Below are 23,536 nucleotides of genomic sequence, written 5' to 3' on the forward strand. Positions count from 1 at the left end.
AAGAGTGTCAATTGTTAAGTCAACAATAGGAGTTACTGTGCACTCACTCCCCATGTAGGATCTCTGTCCTTAATGTGTTGTACAATGTGAATTAATGCCATAACTAGTACTCAAACAGTACTTTACACTTTATGTTTCTGTGTGGGTGCAAACTGTTGAAATCTTTACTTAATTTATTCTAAACTGATCTTCTGTATATAAAGATACTTGAAAATGATTCTTGATGTGAATGGAAGGGGAGAGGGAGACAGAGATGGGAGGGTTGCAGGTGGGAGGGAAGTTACGGGGGGGTGGGGGGAAAGCCACTGTAATCCAAAAGCTGTACTTTGGAAATTTATATTTATTAAATGACAGTTTAAGAAAAGAAAACACATTCTAACATTTGGAAACTTCTGAGCCAGAGGGTTCTGTTTAAGATGGGTCAATAGCAGTCGACTATTTAGGGAGCATAACCTGGGAAAAAGACACTGATATTGAAATTGAGAGACCTCAGATCTTATTCTAACTCTTTAGGTACTCAAATACACCCAATGTGAAATTTATCAGTAGTCTCTTTCTCTGTATCTATATCACACATCATCCTATTACACACATCCTATTACTCACACACATCCTATTACAATGATTTTAGTATAAGCTCAAATCTGCTGTTTACACAGAAAATTGAAGACTAATTCAATTAGGACTTCTACACGAGGCAGAGACCATGCAACTCTGGATTGAAATTGTAAATTATGAGGCACTATTTACTCCCTGTTTTGGTTTAACACCAACCTCGTTCCTTCAAGAATAAGATCAAGTTCCATAATTCAGTATCTTGCTATATTTAGAATTCAATGCCAAAGAGCATAATAGTGGCTTCTTTTTGTTTCTCTGTTAACTGAGAATAATAATTATAGTACAATATGCAGATAAAGTAGCTTTATTTAGTGTTATTGACCTGAGTACAGAACATGGATGAGAGAAATCATTAGCCCAGCATCCTCGTTCTATAGAGGTTCAGAACCAAAAAAGTTCAGAGAATTGCTCAAAGGTCAGTAAACTAGAAAATGGCAGACACAAGATCATGACATAAGTTTTTAGACATCAAAAAGGTGGCTTTTGTTTGAACCACATAAGAGAGCTCAATCAAATATACTGAAAGATAATTTGACACAGTAATTTCATAAAAATCACAGCATAATTATAGCTCAGATTCTTATGTAAACTAAATATTCTAGAGAAGCCAAGAAAATTAACTCATTTTCAACCAATGTCATCCAAAATAGATAAAGCAGAACAAAATCCTCAGGGAGAGTAGATGTCATCTAAAACAACAACAGAGGCTTCTGACTCCAACTTAGCACATAGAAACTGAGAGACAGCATTACTCCAATGAAAGAAAATGGAAGAGCTATTTAATCTAGGCAATCACACATATTTTGAACTCCTCACAGAGCTTAAGTTGTAGGGCAACCAACTGTCCAGTTTACCTGGAAAAACAACAGCTGGCTTACTTGCAATAGAGTAAGTGGAAGATAGGGCCACCACGTCAGTGAGTATGGGAATGTGGTTAACATTTCCATTGTACTGCTAGCTGCGGAACGTGGAATAATGTGACAACACAGAAACTCTGGTTTTCAAGAGTTGTACATATAAAATGAGTTATCACTCACTTGCAGGCCTTTCCCATATACTTCCCCTGGGAGCTTGCAAAAACAAAACAAACAAAACCAAAAAAATAAACGAAAAGGAGACAAGGCAAGAAGACAATGTTAGTTTTGAAGAAGGGAGTGACCACAGCTCCAGGAAAGACAGAAAAGCCCTCGTGCAATCTTTTATCCTCAGTAAGAAATGTTTTAAAATACAGTGGGAAGACTATTGAACACTGCGGCCTCACGGTTAATACCACTTGCAGCTATGTATACAGAATTTTACAGTACATGGAAGAAAGGCAAGAAACCACACTTAGTTCCAATCATTGGTTTCCTGCCTGCTTGGAGAAAGGAAAGATAATTTCTTTACTTAGTGAAAGGTTAATTTTATGAGTATAAAGTTAACTGAAAATAGATTTTTGTGAGAAAAAAAAAGAAAAGAATGGGAATAGGAGAGGCAGGAAGGAGAAGGGTAGGAGTTCAGGCCTCACCGTTATGGGAGGTGGTAGAAGTCAAACTCCTTGTGAGCTGGTGGCTGTGGAAAAGAGCACTCCAGGCAGGAGCTTCCGTGGTTTGCCGTGGCCGATACCCCTCACTGTCTGCCTGACCCTTCCCTGGATGTTCTTTGTGGTTCTGACTTTCTAGGTGTGACCAATTCCTCCTGGTTTTATCAGAATTTGAATTTTTTTCTCTTGTGATTTTATCATTTTATTCAGATTCCTTTCTGTTTTTAAAGAAATAGGGTACTTGTAAATAAAGGTTTTTACCTTGTTCAAAGCAGAAAAGGGAGGGTAGGGTGAGAAGAATCAGTATCTTCCTAAATTTGTATATATGAAATGCATGAAGCTTGCATTCCTTAAATGAAAGCCCGACCAACCACCTTCAACAACAGCATCCTGTATGAGCACCAGTTCCAATCTGAGCTATTCCACTTCTGATCCAGCTCCCTGCTAATGTGCCTGGGAAAGAAGTCAAAGACAACCCGAATGCATGGGCCCCTGCCACCCAGAGGGGAGACCCAGATGCAGTTCCAGGTTCCTGGCTTGGGCCTGGCCCAGGCCATTGCAGCCATCTGGGGAGTGAACCAGCAGATGCAAGATTGACCTCTATCTATCTACCTGCCTACCTACCTACCTCTCACTCTGCCTTACAAATAAATAAATAAATCTTAACTGAAAAGTGATTGCTGTTAAATATAAGAGTGGGAATAAGAGAGGGAAGAGATGTACAATTCGGGACATGCTCAAGCTGACTTACCTCAAACGGTAGAGTTAGAAACAGACCAGGGGATTCCAATTCAATCCCATCGAGGTGGCATGTACCAATGCCATCTCACTTGTCCCAGTGATCAATTTCTGTTCACAATAGATCGTAATGATAGGACTAAGAACCAAAGGGATCACATAAACAAGAATAGTGTCTGCAAATACTAGCTGATAGAATCAAAAAGGGAGAGAATGATCCAACATGGGAAGTGAGATACACAGCAGACCCATAGAATGGCAGATGTCCTAAACAGCACTCTGGCCTCAGAATCAGCCCTTAAGGCATGCGGATCCGGCTGAAAAGCCCATGAGAGTATTTCAGGCATGGAAAGCCAAGACAGTCTGGGGGAAAAAAAAAACTAAATGAAAGATCTCTGTGAGTGAGATCCCAGTGGAAAGAACGGGTCATCAGAGAAGGAGGTACCTTTCTCTGAAGGGAGGAGAGAACTTCCACTTTGACCATGGCCTTGTCTAAATATGATCAGAGTCAGTGAACTCAGGGGGCTTCCATAGCCTTGGCAGCTCATGACAAGAGCCTAGGGTGATTACTGAGGCCATAAACAAGAGTGTCAATTTGTTAAGTCAACAACAGGAGTCACTGTGCACTTACTCCTCATGTAGGATCTTTGTCCTTAGTGTGCTGTACATTGAGATTTAATGCTATAACTAGTACTCAAACAGTATTTTTCACTTGATGTTTCTGTGTGGGAGCAAACTGTTGAAATCTTTACTTAATGTATGCTAAGCTGATCTTCTGTATATAAAGAGAATCGAAAATGAATCTTGATGTGAATGGAAGGGGAGAGGGAGTGGATAAGGGGAGGGTTGCGGGTTGGAGGGACGTTATGGGGGGGAAGCCATTGTAATCCATATTCTGTACTTCGGAAATTTATATTCATTAAATAAAAGTTAAAAAAAAAAAAAAGAAAAGCTCGAGTGAGACTGAGGCTGTGCCAGGGTGTCTAAGAAGGCTTCTGGTCCAAAGGCACTAGGTTAGCAAAGGCAAGGAAACTTTCTACTACAAGCTGAAGGTCAGGAGCATACAAAAGATATTCTGTGAGATCAAACAGAGGAGGACTAAAGCTAAAGAGTGCTCAAGAACATGGAGGAAAAACTTCTAGTAAACCAGACTCTGCCCAGCCTCCACCCCAAGTAAGGATGAAGAAATTTTCACTTAGTGGTACATGGAATGTAAGCATGTCAACAGCAGAAGCCAAATCAAGCTTAACTATGGTTGAATTCAGTCAGAATTCCAGAAAAGTAGCCCAACAGGAGAAGAAATGTACACAGCCCAGGGACAGACACTGCCACCTCAGACTCTACTGTTCTAAAATATCTGGCATTCAACCGAAATAACAAGACACTAGTAAGAAAATGCAAATTTCCCACTCAAGTCAAAATGAGATCAAAAGAATCATTCTTAGAGATGATTGAGAAATTGCAACTACCATAGAAGGAACTTACAAGCATTAATATAATTACCAATTATTATTATGTAAGTGGAAAAGCAGAAGACATGTATGAAAAAATGGGAAATTTTAGCAAACATGGAAACTACAATAAAAAGTAAAATTAAAATACTATGCATTAAAGAAGCCCACCATAACAAAAATTAACAATGCCTTTCACAGACTCATCAAGTGACCATGAAAGTGTAAGTTCAATAGAAACAATGCAAATTGAAAAAGAGAAAGAGAATACAGGGGAAAATGGAACATAGTATCTTAAACCCTAAGGAACAATATTAAAAATTCACATGTCTAATGGGAATTCCAAAAGAAAAGAGAGAAAATGGAGATGAAGAAATATTTAAAGGAATAATAACTAGAGATATTCTGTAATCCCAGAGTACTATATACCAGAAAAATATTAAAAACAAACAAAAATCTTCACATTAAGCCTTATGAAAACAAAAAATCAAATAGTCACAAAGCAGGGTAAGGTGACTGGCCTAGCGGTTAAGATGCTGGTTAAGCTGCCTACATCCTACACTGGAGTACCTGGATTCAGCTCCAGCTCCCATTCCTATCTCAAATGTAGAACCTGGAAAGCAGTGGTGATGGCTCAGGTGGCCAGTTTCTGCCATCTGTGTGGAAGACCCGGGTTACTTCCCTGGCTCCCAACTTTGGCATTGCTGGCATCAGGGGAGTGAATTAGCAGTTAGTCTCTTTGTACCAAATAAATAAATAAATAGTTTTTAAAATCATTAAAGGCAGGGGCCGGCACTGTGGTACAGTGGGTTAAAGCCCTGGCCTGAAGCGCCGGCATCCCATATGGGCATTGGTTCTAGTCCCGGCTGCTCCTCTTCTGATCCAGCTCTCTGCTATGGCCTGGGAAAGCAGTAGAAGATGGCCTTAGTCCTTGAGCCCCTGTACCCGCGTGGGGGACCAGGAAGAAGCTCCAGGCTCCTGGCTTCGGATTGGCATAGCTCCAAAAATCTCGCGAGTGAACCAACAGATGGAAGACCTCTCTCGTTCTCTCTCGCTCTCTCTCTCTCTGCCTCTCCTCTCTCTTTGTAACTCTGACTTTCAAATAAATAAAATAAATCTTAAAAAAAATATTAAAGGCAGACAGAAGAATAAAAACACCAAAGGGAAAGAAAATATAGGAATTCAGTGTGCTTCTCAAAAATCTGTGCAAGTTAGAGAACAATATACCAACTTCTTGTAAGTGCTGAAATTATTCCAAAGTCAGTGAAAATATTTTTAAAAATTATTTGGCTTTTCTTAAACAAATTAAATTTTAGAGCTCATTGCAAGGAGACCTACTCTAGAGAAACCTAAATAAAAACTAGATATTTTCCTTATTTTTAACCACTGTAAAAGGTAATAGACTAAGGCAGAAAAAAAAGTGATGTATTTTGGGATCTATAGATCATATAGCAATAAAACATGATGAGGGTAACAAAAATTAAATAGTAAATAGAAAATAATTTAAGATCATTTAATATTTGCAATAGTATGATTTTATTTAAATGTAAGCAATGAGCAAAAATATATGCTCTAGCTCCAGGGAGATTACTAAATATTTTTGAAACAGGTATAAATAATAAGCTAATATTTAAGGCATTTTAAGAATTCAAAAACACAGCAGAAAAGGGTGAACACAAGACTAGATAATAAATAGAAAACAGCTATAAAGGTGATCTATGATCAATTTCAGCAACTATTTTAAATGTAACATAACACAGCTGAGGTTTTAAAAATGGATAAATATGCAACACCGATAGTATGTAAGCAAGAAATCAGCTTGAGAAAGGAAAACATTATTTATAAATAATAACATGGATATACACACTCATATCCTCCATATTAACTCTAATTAAAACATATACATGAAATAAATTCTACTGTCTATATAAATATCAGAGCAAATTTGTGAAACACAGTCAGGCTTGGAATCCTAGAACAAAAGTCATTTCTGTAAATTCTTCCCTCAACTTACTAATTAGATTTTCTCTCTCCCTCTGCTGTACTCTACAACACCTGATTTGACTTTTCATCACAGCTCTTATGGCACTTTTATAGTTAGATGGGGGACCTATAACCAAATCTAACCAATGAACTGTGAGCTCAAATAGCATACACCCAACTGGCTCTGAGCACGCACTTACTCAGCCAAGTGAGAAGTCCTTTCTTCCCTCCTGCACAGCACCAAATAATGCCCAAGGTGATAGCAACTCCATCAAGCTGGGATTTAGAAAGAATACAGAAGCAGAGGAAACCATACTGACCCACACTGAATCAGTGGCATGGAAAATACACTTTGTTATTTGAAACAGTCAACAAACTATGACCCATGAGACAAGTCAGACTGATTACCTGTTTTGGGAAAGTTTTATTGGAAAGTAGACACACTCATTCATTTGTATACTATTGTCTGACTGTGCTACACTGGCAGAGTTTAGAAGATAGAACAGGGACTGAATTGTCTACAGTGCAGGAGACACTTACCACTGGCCCTTTAGAGCCAGGACAGGACTAGGGTGAGGTGAGTAATTCACCCAGGATGAAGATGTAAAAGGAATTCACTCTCAGCATCATGAACTACTACTAACTTTGTACCTTTACTTGGTAACAAAAAATACCATTTTCAAAGGATTTCCTAGATTCAGACATAAACAATAAATTGTATAAACCATGTTGAATATTATTTGAATCACAAGGATAAATTGTCAAGTGATCAAAGTGTAATATATTTTGATTCTAGGTATGCATGGCTGGAAGAGAGTGACGACAATGCTCCAGTTGGGAACAATACTGATTCTAATGCAAAGGCTAACATGTGGAATGCTGGGAGAAAGAGAAGCACAATTGAAGAGGTCAAACTAAGCTGTTCTAGAATTCTTCTATGAACAGCAAGGCCCAGCCAAACCAGCCCTTTTGCAGAGCAAACGTGGCAGAATTGAGTACGCTGATTGGGAGTTCAGGCTCAGATGAGCATCACCATCCAACTCCACCTCCCCACGGCAGAGGCCACTTTGTACACAACTCCACGCTGCCCCTTCCTGTCTCTAGAACCTTTGGATTTCCCATGATCTCCCTGCTTAAAATCTTTGATGAGAAGATGCTAAAGTCTATACTGTTTACATGAGGGACATAGCCGTGACCACAGCAGATATAGCCCTGTTCCCTCACATCTCCTTGGGATCCACTGAGCCATTCATGTTCTTACTGGCCTAGAGAGTTTTTCCAGCACTGTTTCCCTTCATAAGTCTGCCTCTATCCAATTATGCCCAGGGGTTCCCATCCAATAATAGACTGGTAATCTGACTCCCAAGGTCTCCCTCCATCAACTTCCAATTCAGCTCCTTCACTCTTTAAGATTTTACTGCCAAGAAATCCTATGAAATGCTATTCATTATTTTTGGCCTATTCATTTCAAATACCTGTCTGCAGATGATATTTGATTTCATTTTTGCCATTATATAGTCACTAGTATTGTCCTTTCTCATATGCCCCTCACTCTATCAGATAGCTACCACCACTTTCTCTCCATTAATTTCAATGTCAGAAGGTCAAATTTTGTTCTCATTAAGGAGGCCAAGTATAAGTCCCAGCATGTCCACGTGGCACTTTGTCCTCTTTAGCCCTTCCCATTCCTCCCTCATCTTTCTCTTCCTTTCTTCCTGGCTCTGATGTGCGTACTACCTCAGTTCCCTTCAGCTCAAGTCAATAAGCAAAATCAAAGGTTCCTTTAAATGGTTTATAAACCAAGTCTCTAAAAGCACCCACACCCTTCCATGCCTCTGCCATTTTCCATACCTGTAATAAAAATGTGAGGTCTTTGATTTCTGGAAATGCACCTTCTGTTTCCTTCTCACTTCTCACCTACGCAATCACTTCTGTTTCTAAAAGACACAGAAGGCATGCATAAGACACAACACCATATGAAGACAAAGGCAGAGGCTGATGTGACGCAGCTCTAAGCCAAACCACTCCAAAGATTGCCAGTAACCACCAGAAGCTTGGAGAAAAGCAAGGCAAGACTCTCACTCAGAAACTCCAGGAGAAGCCAACTCTACTGGCATCCTCATTTCAGACTCCCACTCCCCAAGACATATGAGAGGGTCAACTTGTGTTGTGTTGAGTCAACACATCTGTAGTAATTTGCAAAGACTGCCCTAGGAAATGAAGGCAAAATCTAACTCCCAGTATCTAATAATGCAGGAAGTATTCACCATTTACTAGCAGTGTGACTTTTCCACAGATCACATCATCACAAATGGGGATAATGATGCTAGCGCTCTCCAGAACTACTGTTGGGATCCAATTGGGAAAGGTTTTGAAAAACAGTTCATAGTCTAAAATGAGCCACATAAACATCAGTTATTGAAATTATGATTTCAGTTATATCGTGAAGAAATGATAAAGGAAGAAAAGACAAAAGTAAAGGAAGAGGACCGGCGTCATGGCTCACTTGGCTAATCCTCTGCCTATGGCGCCAGCATCTCAGATGGGCACCGGGTTACCCTCTTCCAGTCCGGCTCTCTGCTGTGGCCCTGGAGGGCAGTGGAGGATGGCCCAGGTGCTTGGGACCCTGCAACCGCATGGGAGACCAGGAAGAAGCACCTGGCTCCTGGCTTCAGATCGGTGCGGGGCACCTGCCGTGGCGGCCATTTGGGGGGTGAACCAAGGGAAGGAAGACCTTTCTCTCTGTCTCTCTCTCTCACTGTCTATAACTCTATCAAATAAATAAAAAGTAAAGGAACAAAGAAAGACAAGGGCAAGGAAAAGAAGGGAAAGAAAAAATTAGTTTTTAGTTCCAAGGTGAAACACTCTTTCTATTAGCCCCTTGAATATTTTTATTTTAGAAATGAGATGCTGTGGTGTAGCAGTTAAAGCCACCACCTGCAGCGTTGGCATCCCATATGGTGCCAATTCAAGTCCCAGCTGCTCTACTTCTGATCTAGCTCTCTGCTATGGCCTGGGAAAGCAGTAGAATGTGATCCAAGTCCTTGGACCCCTGCACCCATGTGGGAGACCCAGAGGAAGCTCCTAGATCCTGGCTTCATATCGGCACAACTCCAGCCAGAAGAAGCCAATTGGGAGTGAACCAGCAGATGGAAGATCTCTCTCCCTGTCTCCTTCTCCCACTCCCTCTCCATCTCCATCTCTCTCACTGTGCAACTGACTTTGAAATAAATAAATCTTAGGAAAAAAATGAAATGAGATGCTTTGAGTTCAGATAATAAATATTTGCTTAAAGACACTTAGAAAGGAAACCAACAAAAATGTAACATAAAGTGTGAGTCTCTACTCTCGAGTTAAAAATTTTAGCATCCATTGAATATTTTCTAGGTGCGAAATACTCTACTAATCATTTTGTTTAAATAATCTTATTTTTCAAGAGTGTGCAAAGTATAGACATGAGGCACAGGCGTGAGGAAACCAAGGATTCAAGAAGCTTCACAATCAGCCCAAGGTCACACTGGCAACCCAATTCTTTCTGGCTTCCAAACCTGCATGCTGAACCAGTACCCAGTATGACTTTGTTCCACCAACATGAAAAGCCAGAAAACACACCTGTCTCCTGCCAGGGTCGCCCCAAGCTGTGACATACAACCCAGTCCATGGCCTCCCCACGAGGACTCACTCCTTTCCCTAAACACCCAAGTTACTGGCAGGTGTGTCACTGTCCCTCACTAATGTGCTCTTCAAGGATGTTATTAACCTGCTGGAATCTGAGCTGCTACCTCCTGCCTGGGCAATTTTCCAACCATTCACTGGAATAATCATCAAAGACAAGGATGTAAACATTTCCTCCCAGCGGCCTGGGAAGAGGGCCAGAGGACTCAACCTTTGTGCATTCCCTATGGGAAGCTGCTCTATGGGTAACTTCAGAGAATTAGGATTATCAGGTAGGAAATTTAGAGCTGAAAAAAACGTTTTGGCCCCCATTTTCACATTGTCACAGCAAAGGAACATATATGAAAATTAACCAGGACTCAGCAACAAAAAAGGATATATGACTGTTATACAAAGTACAAATAATGCCTCCTAAAAGATGTGTACACTACACTAGATACCATACTGCGCTTGACAGACCATGTAGAGTACAAAGGCAACTGTACCCTGAACAAGGACACAGAATCTGAGAATGGAAGCAAAGTTCTATATTTATTTTCTATTTTAGTATTTCTTGCATTAATTGTCTCAGGGCTTCAGGTCTAATTTGGATGTGACTAACAGCTACACGGACTGGAGAGGGTTATAACCACCAAAACACTATTCTCAATAGAATACAAAGTAGAAACATAAATATATAAAACATTGTATATGTGTATACTGTGTATGTACACATATATACATATATAGCTGAAATTAGGAAATATAATGTAATAAAAAGTTTTGGTATTTCCTAAAATGTTAAACAGTTGATATGAAAGATACAGATTGCCTGGAATAAATGCAAAAATTATCAGGATTTTTGGTCTAATATGAATAAACATGATGATTTTTTTTTGACAAGCAGAGTGGACAGTGAGAGAGAGAGACAGAGAGAAAGGTCTTCCTTTGCCGTTGGTTCACCCTCCAATGGCAGCCCCGGCCAGTGCGCTGCGGCCGGCGCACCGCGCTGATCCGATGGCAGGAGCCAGGTGCCAGGTGCTTTTCCTGGTCTCCCATGGGGTGCAGGACCCAAGTACTTGGGCCATCCTCCACTGCACTCCCTGGCCACAGCAGAGAGCTGGCCTGGAAGAGGGGCAACCGGGACAGAATCCGGCGCCCCAACCGGGACTAGAACCCAGTGTGCCAGCGCCGCTAGGCGGAGGATTAGCCTAGTGAGCCGCGGCGCCGGCCTAAACATGATGATTTTTTCATTTATAAGTAATCTAAAATAAAGTGTGATTACATACATGTGGCTTTCAAACCCACTGACAAGAACAGATAACTCTAACTTGTAAATGTTGAATCACTCTGATGTACTTTTTAAGGGAAACTTTTTTGAGGAATTTTATAAAGGCATCAAAGTCATCACTGGGAGTGACTCACTTCCAGATGTCCCCACTGCCGCTGCTACCAACAACATACCTGTAACTGCAACCAGCATCACCGCAACCAGGCCACAGTATTCCTCCCAGAAATTACTACAGCTACCTAATGCAGTCCTCTAGCTCCAACCATACCACCTGTGTTTCTTTAGTGAGAATAGTGTTTCGGTGGTTATAACCCTCTCCAGTCTGTGTAGCTGTTAGTCACATCCAAATTAGACCTCAAGCCCTGAGACAATCAATGCAAGCAATACTAAAAACCCACTAGAAGACTGGGATTAGAAATAATCAATTGGATATTATTACAAGCCTTTATGTGTTGGGAAGGTTATGGATGTTAGTAACATCATGATTCCATGACCAGCTCATCTAATGACAACTAGGTATGTCTGGCTGCCTACCTGGCCCTTTTTCTATGAGACCACTGCATCTTTTGAGAAGTTCTGTGAAAATTAACATATTTTCTAGTAATGGACTTACTGAAGTCTTGACAATTCAGAGAAAATCTACTCATTTTTTCTATCATATCTTCCTTGAAGTTTCCTTAACATTGATAAAGTCAGAATCTTTTATTTGTGGACAAATTCTCCAATCCAGATCATTTCTTTGTCCCGAGATATTCTAACTCTTGGGGTCTGTCTCTTCCTCGAATAACAACTCACTCTTGAGAATAAATTTGGATTTTCCTTTTAGCTCCTAAATAACTTTGAGCAAGTTCATTAAGTCTTTGGAGGTTCCATTTTCTTTCAGATGGAGAGTGGAACGAGTACTGGGTATTTTGTTTCTCCTTTATTCATTATGGTAAAGAAGAGATAGGAAACAGCAAACACAAATTTGTTGAGTGAGTATCATGTGACACAAACTACAACAAACTTACCTTTAACCCACCAAAGAGGGCAATTTTATTTATAAATTCCCAAAACAAAAAGCAGTCATGTTGAAAGCTTTTATAAAGACAATGTTTATCCTTCTTATCTGTTACCTGATTGTCATAATACAACTTCATTCATATTCTGTAACAATAATATGTGTTACTTATTCTAAGACATTTTTGAGAGCTTCATGTGTTGTCTTAGATTCTGTTTAAGTTCTCTACAATCATTGCATTGTGCAATAATGGGAATTTCAAAAATGTGAGCAAAGATGAACTAATTATATGGATTTGGGTGCAAAACTTCTGAAATCAAAACAGTTTTTCATAATATATTTTCCTAAACTTTTTGAAGTTTCCTCATATTTCTGAACAACTCTATGAGACCACCTCCAGCTTAACAGGCAAAAATGCAAACCATGAATTTTCTCCGATCCCTAAGCTATAATATTACAGGTAAGCTGGATTAATCAGTGTGTCCACCTACGTCAAATTTTGTTGGAAAGCTAGGGACAAGCAGAACATGGAATGCTGTGCAGAGAAGCAGTGTCAGTAGGAACAACTATCCCAAGGCAGCAGTGAAAGTGGCTCTTAGAGACTGTGTTCCTCAAGAGTACTACTATTATTTTCATATCAACAGTGGCTGCTGTATCTGCTTCCCTGAACCTTCTGAAGATTCTAGTAGCTTCCCAGTATCTTTTAGTTAATTTGTTTTGGACTTAAGTTAGCTTATATTGATTTATTGAGCTTTCAATTAAGAAACTCAATTGATATACACAATAAGGCCATGGGGAAAATGGAAAATTGGGCCTTGGGGAAATAATTATTCATAAATGATCATGCAGTAGAGAAATAGAAATTGTCCCTATGGTCCCATGGAATGATGTTCTCCCTGAAGACCAGACTTGGAAATAAAACCACATGGCTTCTATTAGAAAAACCAAATTATGAGCATGAGGAAAACAATGACTATAAAAATTGGGACAGTGTTGAATAATGTAAAGAAACTGCATAAAAAGATAAAAAAACGACCTTTTTGGCTTAAGGCAAAGGCCAATTTTTTTTTAAAAAGTTCAGAAACTCTCTGTGGGTGACTGTAATAAAACAATCACTTACCTTTTGCAGCTACAGGGCTAAAACAATGGAGAAATCAACCTCAGTGTTTGATCCTTCAGCTTACAGAAACATATCAGATGAATTCACCAGGTCTTTTTTAGGGTGTTAAATATTGACAGGAAAGTATGGAATAGAAGGATTAGGGTACATTGGAATAGGGAACATGGGAGAGTTGAGATGATCTACACAATACTTTACACTGCATAGATAATATGACTCCCCTGGCACGAGAACTAACTTTTGTTCCCTATCACAGAAATAATTTCTGCCTTGCTTGAAAATTCTATAATGACTCAGCCTGTGACATCTATTTTAGAAAAGAGATCCAATTTTCATCATGCTCTATCCAAATGCAAACACATAATTAAGATGCCAGAAGGAATAAAATAAAAAATCACAGCCTGGAGGAAGAGGCTTAGTCACAAAAAGAAATTTGTCAAATTTTGATAATTTACAAATTTTGAGAACATGCATTGGAATGGATTTGGAGGGAATCAGACAGAAAGAGAAGGTTGATTTGAAATTGTGGTGAATATATCAATATTGGTGCAATTATCAATGAATTGGCATAAGTAGCAGGGGATGTTTCTAATCATTTGCCCAGTTGATCAGCTAAAACCTACTCTCTATAGTGATCCAAGCTAAATGAAATTCAAATGTCATCAATTCCTTAAATCTCAGTACTTCAAAAAGCTTGTGGAAAAGGGGAATTAAAATATGTTTTTGCAAAATAACTTTGAAATCCATGCACAGTTTTTCATGACACACATATTCCATGAAATTCTGGCACATCTGTCATGTCCATGGATTTCAAAAATCTTTGCACCAAAATAAATATATTTATCAATTTAATTTTCCATGAACTTTATGGAATATTCCCAAATATAATATATAAGCTAAAGAATAATTGAGAGACAAGAAGTGTTGGAATGAATTTAACATGTGTGATTTACTCATCCCTCCAGTATGTTCACCAAGAGGACAGAGAACTGCTTTTTTCCCCAACAATGTATTGAAAAATACTGTTGTAGAGAACACCAGGATCTGGGAAGTTATTCGAAAGTATTATTATCCATATGCCAGGGATGGTGGAGAAATTTTCCATATTTAACACTGGTTTCCTTATTTCAGAGGAAATCTAGCATGCCAGTGTGGCGAAGGACAGGTACAGTCGTTTGTCTTCCAGAGGGAGGACAGGTGGGGTATTGTAATGGCTAGAAGAACTCAGAAGCATTCATAGGTGATTTCCCATGGAAAAGATAGACACCATGCCAGCTTCATCATCTTTCAGAGCTACGCCATTTATCTGGCTCCGTGTCACAGTGCAGTTTTCAGGAGCTTGATTATCTTCCTGTCCCCACAATTCACCATGGTTGTTCAGTAAGGTGGTAACTTTATGATGAGAGATGCTAAAGATACAGGAACTGGCAGCCCCCTAAGTGCTTGAGTAGGACATACTAGCAGGTAGGAAATGATGGTCCCATGACTATCCAGTTTGCTGCAATTTCAGCAAACCCTCTGGGGAAATGGTCTGGTCTAGGCCAAGAAATATATTCTGAAGAGAAGACAAGTAGCTATACCTTGCACACCCTCAAATCTGAATGCATCACTTTGGATTACAATGGCAAAAATGACCGCACTTGGACACACTTTTCTGAGCCATTTACAAAATGATATGCAAAAACTGACACACTAATACTGAAGCCTTATTGTATACCAGAATCATTGGAGAGTTTGTTGACAGATTTTTGGTTTAGAAGAGTTTCTCATGCTTCTTACCTTTTGAGTTTTGATTCAGTAGATCTGGAATGGATTCAGTATTTTGTACTTCTGGTAAGCACTCACATGACATTGGTATCACTGGCCCAGAGATCACAGTATGGGAACTGCTGTCCAAAATGCACACAAAGTTCTTCAGTGTGTTCTGACCCTAAAGTAACTTTTCTACTTAGGATCTAGCGACCCAGTGATTCTAAAAAGTATTTCAGTTAAGTAGAAATGCTATTTAGAAGCTGTAGCACACCACAATTGGAAAATCAAAGAGCTATCCTCAATAGTTCAGAGACCAACCAATGCTCTCTTCTGTATGTAATATTCTTACCATTGTCAGAAACCCCCAAGGCCCAGGGACTAGAAAATTTAAGCACTTTCATTTATGTTAAGAAATAAAGCCAGAGCTTAATCCCAAATGATTAGGCTCCAAACCCATCCTCTCATCAATGGATCCCCCGCCTCCCTCAGATTTTGTCTGCCAGGCTTGGCTGATACTCACGGTGGTAGTAAAATCACTGATCTATCTCTACCTTTTACTGATCTATCTGATCATGAAATATTTTATATTTTGTATCATTTCAAAGGATTTACATCTCTAAGAGTTCAGTTTTGGCTCATATTTGAGCTTCACTCTCCTTACCTATAAAACAAGCAGTTAAATTTAATATTGCAGCTTTATTCTTTCTCTAAATATTTATGAGTATACTTCTCAGGTCTTTCAGATACACTATGTCCCCCCATCAAAAATCTGAGATTCCCCATTGATATTTGCTATGCTTCTCAAATGTTATGAAAGTACTTTGCTGTGTAATTCCTGCTGAGCCATATTCAATAATGGTGACAAACTATACAATGAAAATAAGGGCTATTTTTCCTGCAGTTTTCAATTGCATTAATTACCTGTCTCTGAAAGCCGCAGTGAAATTTTCTATATTTGAACACAATTTATACTCTTTCTTTCCCATAGACTTTGTCTTTTGGAGCACTAAATCCATGACAGTTTCCAGACTGCCACAAAAGACCCCAGCACCACCAAATGAGCTAAACTTAATGTACCCATGACACATTCTATTCTATGGGCTGTAAATAGTTTCTAAGTATTAACAAGAGCTCAGATGTCTCGACTCAATAAGACTCAAGACAAATTCAAATGGTGACATTTTCCTCTGTAATCCTTTTATTTCTGTACCCATTTAAGTGATTTCCAGAGTCTGCTAAATGTCATCTAAGTTACCTAAAGCTTGAGAAACTATTTCGAAGCAATTTTTTTAAATGCAATTATACCTCTATTTGACAACACCATCTGCCGCCAGCATCTCATTTTGTCAGCTTCTAGTTCGGTTAGTTCCATCACTGCAATTATCTGAATGCTGGTAGCTCCTTTGCAATGTGGACCAATGAGATTACCATGAAAGTAAGGACATGTATATTCTGATAAGAGTTGAAATTACCTTGGAACTCAATTATAACAAGCCCAATCTTTCTATTTCTAGTGTAAAAATGTATCAGCTTAGATATCCAATTATTTAGTAACGATGCATAATTTTATTTCTACCTTATATTGAGAGATTGATATATTAGTTCAAAAATGACTAAATGAAGCATTATTTTGTGAGAGAACTTCTAATAAAAATGCTCTCACTTATTTCTACAATATTGAGAAGCAATGCAGACTACCGCAGCATCACTCTGACAATGAAGAGTAAATTATCACTTCACAAAGCAGAGAGGATGCTCAAAGTCTTGTTTGTACCAAAACATTTCCTCAGAACAAAGGGCTTCCGATTTTCATGCCAATGAGAAAAATTAGGAATGGTGCCAGAGTTAAAAATCAGAGTGTTAAATATTCCTGGCCTTCAATGAAGTTACTCTTTCCTTTATGTAGTCCTAATTAAGCCCACACTTTCTAATACCTCATGGACACGTTAGTGAAATAATAATTGAAACAAGTACTAATATATCACAACTATTCAAGGACAATTTCGGGAACCAAAATAATCTTCTAGAGAGAAATTGCGACTTTAAACAGAGATGTGTATTGAGATTTGACTTTGGGACCCAGAAGAAAGCTTATGAAATTAAGTCATCCGCTTTAAGAAGCTGTAGGTAGAATCATGGCCTCACCAGGATTGTTTAAGCAATTCTAAAATAAATTTCAGATCCTTGGGCACCTTTGGTTTTGTTAGATAATCAAAGATCGCCTTAGCACAAGCAATGGATTACATCCACACTACTGAGATGAACCACCTATCTTCCATTTGAAGAGAAGAAGCATGAAAAGAATATTCCAAGAGATCAGAAGATTCAAACAGTCAAATTATTTGTACTTGGAAATTATTCCCAAGGAATCTCAGATAGCTCACTGCTTTTGTCTCCGTGCACTATGAAGAGACACCAGCAACTAAGACCCTTAGGCCCTAAACGTGATCACCACGAGACTGGTGAAAGCTCCAAGCTGTTTGGCAGAACATAAGAGTCAGACACAGATAGAGGCCTCCCGGGTAGAAAAGGCTAAACCTCCTTTCTTGAGATTTATGACACTAAAAACACACTGGCCACTTAAGGCCTATAAGAGTCAAAAACTGAAAAATTCCACAAATATCCAGAAGAAATATTTTTCTTCTGGCCTTCCTTCCAAAAACTGAACCTACCTAGTTCTCATTTTCAGTGTCTTTTTTTCTTTATCCTATCTACTTCTTGTCTTCCTTGATTAAACACTGCTGAACCTTCATAGTAGATTATACTGGAGGCAGTGGAGAAACTTGGCTACCTAATGTTCTCTTGTCCAAAGATCTAAAAATAGAACAGATGCGCATGCGACCCCAGATGTAATTGGCCACTCTTCTACACCTCCACTAAGTGAAAAAGGAACTGAGAACTAGTTCAAGTCCCACCACATGCCTGACTATGTGATCTCAATCTTTTTAAACCTGTTTTCTTAAATGTTCTATTCAACAAAGGCAATCTGTTAGTGTTGATTAGATTTTGGTTTGAAAACCATGAAAGAAGAAGGGTGGCATTGTGGCACAGCAAGCTTGGTCTGCCCTTGCCCTATATTAGAGTTCCTGGCTCCAAACTTGGATGCTTTGCTTCCAGTCCAGCTTCCTATTATGTGAACACTGAGAGGTAGCAGATGAGGGATTAAGTACATGGGTTTCTGCCTCCACATGGGAAACCTGGATGAACTAAGTTCCTAGCTCCTGGCTAGGGCCTGACCCAACCTTGGCTATTGTTGCACTTGGAGCATGAACCAACAGATGGCACCTCACTCTCCCTCCTTCTCCCCTTCTCTCTCTCTTTCTCACTCTCTCTCTCTCACTGCCTTTCAAATAAATAAAATATTAAATAAACTTTAAAAGTTTTATTTGGGGGTAATTTAAATAAGAACTGAGTATTATTTGATATTGGCCTATTATTAATTTTCTTAGGGTGTGAGAATAATAAGGTCATCAGTTGGAGAAATGTCCTTATTTTAGGATATGTACCATACATTTAGAAATAAAGTGTCATAATCCCCACAATAAGTATACTTTTAAATGGCTTGGAAAAAGGATAAATGGTAGGGAGAGGAAAGAATAACAAAATATTAACAACTGTTGGTATTAATAATTTTTGAGTACACAAATAACTATGAAAAATTACATTAATCCTTCCCCAGAAATGTCACAATTTTATGTTCACCTAAGAACCTATCACTGACAGCATGTACGCTGTAAACTACTGAATTTATATTCCAAAATATCTCTCCTAAAGAAAATACCAAATTTACACTGCTAGAATTGAAGCAGGGCATGTTGAAACTTCATAGGCAAAATGTTAAGTGTGGTCTCCATAATTCCTCTCAATGGAGATCAAAATTCATTTTTAAATGGTGTAGAACTATATCCTTTCTTACAGTTCCTAGGTATTCAGTCTATTCAGCAGCTTAGTACTCAACTTATTAAAAATATTATAGAAAATAGTTACTACTTACACTTAACTATATTTCTATAAAATATAATCTAGACAAGGTCATAGTCAAAGTGACCTTGTCTAAATAAGATCGAAGTCAGCGAACTCAAGAGGCTTCCATAGCCTTGGAAACTCATGACTAGAGCCTAGGGAGATTTCTGACACCATAAACAAGAGTGTCAAATTGTTAAGTCAACAACAGGAGTCACTGTGTACTTACTCCTCATGTGGGATCTCTGTCCTTAATGTATTGTCCAATGTGAATTATTGCTATAACTAGTACTCAAACACTATTTTACACTTTATGTTCTGTGTGGTACAAACTGATGAAATCTTTACTTAATATATACTAAATCGATCTTCTGTATATAAAGATAGTTGAAAATGAATCTTGATGTGAATGGAATGGGAGAGGGAGCGGGAGATGGGAGGGGTGCGGGTGGGAGGGAAGTTATGGGTGGGGGGGAAGCTATTGTAATCCATAAATTGTACTTTGGAAAATTATATTTACTAAATAAAAGTTTAAAAAAAATAAAATATATAATCTAATTTAGAAAATGAGAAGAACTGAGAGGAAGACTAAACACTGAACACATTCTATGAATTTAAATATACCACAATATGTTCAGCTTCACTAACACACACAGGCATATTAGCACTGTGCAAAGGATGCATTCGTTGACCTTGTAGACTGTTAGTTAACTGTGTACTTAGAAGACATTCTGATGTATCCTGAGACCCTGAATGAAATGTTGCTCCTTTTCTCTTCATACTGGCCTGTCCCCAAGAACGCTGACTCTACGCCATGCTTTGGAAAAGTAGATTTGATCTATCCCAGACAGGATGCCAGTATGCTTCATTTTCTTTAGGATGTCTAGACATATTCACAAAATGTCAACACCATCTAGAATTGACATATTTCTAGTCTCCTCTAGGGACATTTAGTTCTTCCTAAAATTTGCAGGGCAAAACTATTGCATATGTATGTGTGCATGTATTCCAACTTACCAGTTTTGTAATTAATTTGTGTATAGAAACTCAAGCATAATATTGAATCAAAATATATAAATGTCTTCAACTATCTTAAATACAATTTATAACTGTCCCCACTTAGTTTATATATAAACTGCATATTTATATATTATAGATATACATATATACAGCTGTACTTCACCACATACATGGACTCCTTCTCGAGAGTTACAATAGTCATGTCAATCACAAGCAGCAAAGAATTTTAGCCACTATGGCCAGTAGCATTCTGGTTAACTGGCACTTTTAAAATAAGATACAAAAAAGAGAACTATAGATCAATATTCCTGATGAACATAGATGCAAAAATCTTCAAAAAACTTCTTGATAATCAAATCTATTAACATATCAGTAAGATCATTCACACAGACCTAGTGGGATCTATCCCTGGTATGCAGGGATGGTTCAACATGCACAAATCGATAAATGTGATACATCACACTAACAGATTGAAAAGTAAAAACCATATGATTACCTCAATAGATGCAGAGAAAGCATCTGATAAAATAAAACATCATTTCATGATAAATAACTTAGGCAAATTTGGTAGGTAAGTTACATTCCTCAACACATTCAAGGTAATTTAAGACAAACCCACAGGTAGCATCATATACAAAGGGAGAAACCATTGGAACCATTTCCACTAAGATCTGAAACCAGACAAGGATGCCCACTTTCACCATTGTTATTCAATATAGTCCTGGAAGTTTTATCCAGAGCCATTATGTAAAAAAAATGAATGGATACAGATTGGAAAGGAGGAAGTCAAATCATCCCTATTTGCAGATTACACAATTCTGTAGGAGAACCACAAGACTCCACTGAGAGACTATTGGAACTTATGAATTAAGTTGCAGGATATAAAATTAACAAACAAAAAATAGCTCTTTTTTTGAACTTTTATTTAGTAAATATATTTTTCTGAAGTACAGTTTATGGATTACAATGGCACCCCCATAGCTTCCCTCCCACCCGCACCCCTCCCATCTCCCACTCCCTCTCCCATTCCATTCACATCAAGATTCATTTTCAACTATCTTTATATACAGAAGATCGATTTAGTATATATTAAGTAAAGATTTCATCAGTTTTTGTACCACACAGAACATAAAGTGCAAAATACTGTTTGAGTGCTAGTTATAGCATTAATTCACATTGGACAACACACTAAGGACAGAGATCCCACATGAGGAGTAAGTACACAGTGACTCCTGTTGTTGACTTAACAATTTGACACTCTGTTTATGGCGTCAGAAATCTCCCTAGGCTCTAGTCATGAGTTTCCAAGGCTATGGAAGCCTCTTGAGTTCGCTGACTTTGATCTTATTTAGATAAGGCCATAGTCAAAGTGGAAGTTCTCTCCTCCCTTCAGAGAGAGGTACCTCCTTCTTTGATGGCCCGTTCTTTCTACTGGGATCTCACTCGCAGAGATCTTTCATTTAGTTTTTTTTTTTTTTCTTTCCAAAGTGTCTTGGCTTTCCATGCCTAAAATACTCTCATGGGCTCTTCAGCCAGATCCGAATGCCTTAAGGGTTGATTCTGAGGCCAGAGTGCTGTTTAGGACATCTGCCAATTCTACGAGTCTGCTTTGTATCCCACTTCCCATGCTGGATTGTTCTCTCCCTTTTTTTATTCTATCAGTTATTATTCACAGACACTAGTCTTGTTTGTGTGATCCCTTTGACTCTTAGACCTATCAGTGTGATCAATTGTGAAATGAAATTGATCACTTGGGCTAGTGAGATGGTATTGGTACATGCAATCTTGATGGGATTGTATTGGATAGCTTTTGTATACACAGACAATGCCATGGCTGAGAACAAACTTGTAAGATCACTCCCATTCATAATAGCTACAAAAACATTTAAATGACTTGGAATACATTTAACCAAGGACATTAAAGATCTCTACAATGAAAATTACAAAACATTAAAAAAGAAGAAGACACAAAAAAATGGAGAAATCTTTCAGGTTCATGGATTAGAAGAATTAATATCATTAAAAAGTCCACATTATCAAAAGCAATTTACAGATTCAGTGTGATCCCAGTCAAAATACCAATGACATTCTTCTGAGACCTAGAAAAAAAAATGATGCTAAAATTCATATGGAAACACAACAGGCTCTGAATAGCTAAAGCAATTTTAAACAACACTTACAAATCTGGAGGCAGCACAATACAAGATTTTAAGACATACTACAGGGCAGCTATAATCAAAACAGCCTTATACTGGCACAAAAAAGGACATGTAGACTAATGGAACAGGATAAAAATTGCAGAAATCTATTCATGAATCTGCAATAAACTAACCTTTGACATAGGAGCTAAAAGCAATTCTTGGAGCAAGGACAGTCTCTTCAACAATTACTGTTGGGAAAATTGGATTTCCACATCCCGAAGTATGAAACAAGACCTCTACCTTATTCCTTATAAAAAATCAACTCAAAATGGATCAAGGATCTAAGTCTGTGACTGATACCATCAAATTACTAGAGGACAACATTGGGGAAACTCTTCAAGATATTATAATAAGCCAAGACTTCTTGGAAAAGACACCAGAAATATAGGACATCAAAGCCATAATAGGATTACATCAAATTGATAAGCTTCTGCACTGTAAAAGAAACACTCAGCAAAAAAGCAACCAACTAAATGGGAGAAAATATTTATAAACCATGCAGTTGATAAAGGATTAATATCCAGTATCCATAAACATTTCAATAAACTCAACAATAACCAATCCAGTTAAGAAATGGCTAAAGGACTTGAACAGGCATTTTTCAAGAGGAAATTCAAATGGCCTACAAACACATGAAAAATGCTCAGGATCACTAGCCATTAGGAAAATGTAAATCAAAATCACAATGAAGTTTCACCTTCCCCCAGTTAAGAATTGCTCTCATACAGAAATCAACAAACAATAAATGCTGCCAAGGATGTAGAAAAAAGGTACACTAGTCTACTGTTAGCAAGATTGTAAATTAGTACAGCCATTATAGATAACTGTATGGAGATTCCTCAGAAAGCTGAAAATAGATATACCATAAGGCCAGACCACCCCACTCCTGGGAATTTACCCAAACAAAATGAAATCAGCATACTAAAGAGTTATCTTTGCCCCCCATGTTTATTGCAGCTCAATTCACAATAGTTAAGATCAGAATCAATCCAACTGTTCATCAACTTATGACTAGATAAAGAAAATGTTGTATATACACATGTGTGTGTTCATACACTAATGTGATACATACTATGTGATGTGATGTGTGTGTGTGTGTGTGTGCGTGCGTGTGTCTGGAACACTAATCAGCCATAAAAGAGAGTGAAATCCTCTATTTGCAACAAAACTGATGCAACTGGAAGCCATTATACTTACTTAGTGAAATAAGCCAGTCTGAAAAA

At 38.3% G+C, this 23,536-nt stretch overlaps 1 long non-coding RNA gene across 11 annotated transcripts in view; it reads right to left on the minus strand.

Moving 5' to 3' along the window:
- LOC149123713 (uncharacterized) overlaps positions 1-23,536 on the minus strand; it is a 593,545-nt gene that overhangs the window by 452,046 nt on the left and 117,963 nt on the right. Inside the window, exon 4 of one of the 11 annotated variants that reach the window (XR_016214010.1) lies at positions 21,748-22,211. The exons of the other annotated variants lie outside the window; for them this stretch is intronic. This is a non-coding gene — a long non-coding RNA (uncharacterized LOC149123713). Of the gene's footprint in view, positions 1-21,747; positions 22,212-23,536 lie in introns of those variants that run through there. 11 annotated transcript variants of the gene reach the window in all.

This window comes from Oryctolagus cuniculus, chromosome 10, assembly GCF_051225735.1.
Source record: "Oryctolagus cuniculus isolate XC-2025 breed Fujian yellow rabbit chromosome 10, ASM5122573v1, whole genome shotgun sequence".
In the NCBI taxonomy this organism is placed as follows: Eukaryota; Metazoa; Chordata; class Mammalia; order Lagomorpha; family Leporidae; genus Oryctolagus; species Oryctolagus cuniculus.